This window comes from Nothoprocta perdicaria, unplaced genomic scaffold (assembly GCF_003342845.1).
Source record: "Nothoprocta perdicaria isolate Ctin4 unplaced genomic scaffold, notPer1 scaffold_67, whole genome shotgun sequence".
Taxonomy (NCBI): domain Eukaryota; kingdom Metazoa; phylum Chordata; class Aves; order Tinamiformes; family Tinamidae; genus Nothoprocta; species Nothoprocta perdicaria.
In genome coordinates, this window is record NW_020455943.1 from 1,177,704 (window position 1) to 1,181,031 (window position 3,328).

Below are 3,328 nucleotides of genomic sequence, written 5' to 3' on the forward strand. Positions count from 1 at the left end.
GGTGAAAGGGGGGAGGAAGAATTAATACAGCAAGAGATGAAAAGAGAGGCTGCCTTTCCCCAGGAGAAATGGAAGGGCAATGAGGTTCCTTGGACTTCAGAAAAATATATATAATGGGGCTGCTTCAACCAACAACCTGCTGTAGTGCTGTAGGACAGAAATATCCAAAGAGCATGGATTACAAGTCATGACAGAACATCGGAGACATGATAAAGATGCTAGTAAGAGTTGAACACCCAGAAGGTTATACAGAAAAGGAGGGTCTGCTTGCATCAGGCATAAAAGCTTCATATCTTCATTGCGGGAAGCCTAAGTGTCATCTGCCAGGATGAGGACAGCAGTAACAAATCATACAGCTTTTAGACTGGAGCTGGCTCATGTCCTGCGTCTGAGCTTGAGTTAGCAGGATCCTGCAACGCAGCACTTGGCTATTCCAGAGAAGGCCTGCTTTTCTTTTTAAGCAGGAGGGCCCTAGACTGCTTAACAACATGTCATTAATAAAATATTATCCTCATTTTAAACGTGGACTGTAGATGTCACTGTGCTATAGGAAGACGTACATTAGCAGTAAGTAGCCACTGCAGTAATATTGGAACTACAATTTTTAAAAGTGTATCTATCTATCTGAATTTCCAGAGTAGAATTTCCAGGCTAGAGTGCAGAAGGGCACTCTCTGCTCCTCGTGTGGAAACAAGGCTGCTGCCCAGCTGAGACTGCAGGAGCAGCAGAGCCAGGAGAGTCAGCTAGACACAAGCTGCCTTCAGCCACGCTGCAGGGGCTGGAAGACAGGCCTCCCTTTTCGCAGCTATTTTGTGATCCTGCTGTTTAATATCAAGGGCTTTCAGCTAACACAGGTTTCCACAGGATACTCAATGAACAGATATACTATAAATACTGTGTTCTTCTTGGCACCTCAAAGAATTTACTGTCCAAGCAGTCTGATTTCTCCTAACTCCGTCTCCAAGTGGAGCAGGAAAAAAAAAAAAAAAAAAAAGGCATTTGAAGCACAGACAAATTTAGAGTATGTCTCCTCTGAAGTCAGACTGATACATGACCACAGTACAAATAGACCTTCCTCAAATCTTTGGGTACCAGTAGCAATGAAGCCACAAACAGCCAGGCTAGGGGTGCTGTTTGTGCATATGCACCCAGCAAGACCTCCACTCAGGCCTGCGATTGATGTTCCAGCAGCATATTTGCTGCCAGCAATGACTGTGTGTCTGTACCAAGACAAGGCACCATTTCACCCCTGCACTGTCCTCCCCAACCACTTTATAATGGTACCTACCTTGGCCTGAAGTCACTTCCTTTGCCTCACCAGCATGTGAATATCTTACTGCTGCTGGGCAGCATAACCAGCTACCCCATGGAAATTTTCTTGGCAGAAACCCCATGGAAGTCAGCAAATCACAAAATCACAAAATACATAGTACTGTGGCCCAGGGGTAAGAACTAAGCACATGGGTTGCATGTGTTCATGTTTGTGTTAGGAACAGGGCAACAGGAGCTCTTCAAGCCAGCATCACTCTGGCCTCACTGGTGGCTGTGGGACTGTATGCAATGTCTTGAAGCCCATAGTCATTACCCACACATGCTCTGATTGCTGTGCTGGCTGCAGTACCCTGCGAACACAATGCAAACAGCCTGTATCAGAATAATTTAGCTTGTAGCTTTTTGCCCTGTAGACATTTGATGCTGGCACAAGAGCCCTCTCTGAACATTCTGCTGTGCTGAAAAAAAAACATAATGTGGTGGGACATATCTCATTAGGGATCATTTTTAATGTGCTTTCCTTCTCCTTCATCCGAGTGGACTATAGGTGCCTCATTCCTCAGGTGCCCTGATATCCTTGGTGTCCTTAGTGTGACATACAGTATTTTGGGGGGCAACATTTATAATAGCCTTTTTTTTTTTAGTTCCTATTAGCAGCTAACTTCGGTTGAGGCTAATTTTATTTATTTCATGAGAGGAAAGCACAGACATTAGGAAAGAGAATAGACCTTAAACTGTATGTGGAGCTTAATTGGTGGTGGAGCTGCAAGGGCACTGCATTCCTTGAGCAGAAGGTCCCAGGGTTGAGCTATGAGGAGGAGGAAAGGGTGGAACTGGAAACTGCATCAGCTGCCTGCTGTACTGTTTTTTGAGAGTACAGTGTGATGAGACCTGGACATTGTGAGTCCAGTTCTTCTGTTGTGGATTCTCTTTCGGAAAAAAACATATCTTAATTTTGATTTGTGCATGTGTAAACAGATGATGTGTCAGAATATCACTTAGCCTAAATGACCTGTGATGCTACCAACTGTTGAGCTTCCAAGCATCTTAACAGCCCAACAGCAGCAACCCAAAGCTCTGCAGAATTGGTAACACCAGAAAATATACTATAATAATGTAAACTGGTCCTAATGAGTACCAAGCTGCATCCAGCCGGCTTCTGGAACTCAACAGGTTTAAACTAGCATTAAAACTGTGTGATAGTGTGGTCATTTACCTGGCTGCTGTTTTGATGTAGTGATAATGCAATCTAAAGACAACATTATCTTACATTTGGTACTAACTTCCTATTATGGCCATTGCATTTGATGTCAGTTAAATACCCAGAGTCCTGGATATTTTTAACATAGATTTGTTCAGGGAGTGAGGGAAAACTTGTGAAAAAGAAATATTTCTGTGGAAACATAGCCTCTGGGCAGTAATTTTTAGAGAACTCTACAGTTGGTCTGCAACCCTTTTTAATGGCATTTAATTAGCTGTAGTGGTGATCTCAAGCTGCTGAATAACCACAGTTCTCTGTCTTATTCTGGGCCTGTCATGATGTCATTACAGCAGTGCATGTGTGGTCTCCTGAAGGTCCCTCTGTGGGGGAGAAAAATCACAGAAATGTCTCCCATCCATCTTGATTATAATTGTCAGCAGAAGGCTGTGCAAAGTCATACTGTCCGGGTTTGTTTCCTCTGACTCATGTTGGTTGCCTCTGGAAACACCAAGCAAATGCAGCTGCTGAGCAGTCTTCTAAGCTGCTTGGTTGCAGGTTGATCATAATTGCTCTCGGAGAGCCAAGGAATACTGAGCATTTAGCAGAGTTCATCTACAATATGTTTAGTAGCCCAAGGGGGAGATTTCTGTCCAATGATTTTCTCTGCACATCTGCTCATATCCTTTTTTTTTTTCCTCATACGTATTGCGATTGCCAAGTCCTACTTCCCCTGAAGAAAGAAAGAAAGAAAGAAAGAAAGAAAGAAAGAAAGAAAGAAAGAAAGAAAGAAAGAAAGAAAGAGGAAAGGGAAGGAAGGAAGGAAGGAAGGAAGGAAGGAAGGAAGGAAGGAAGGAA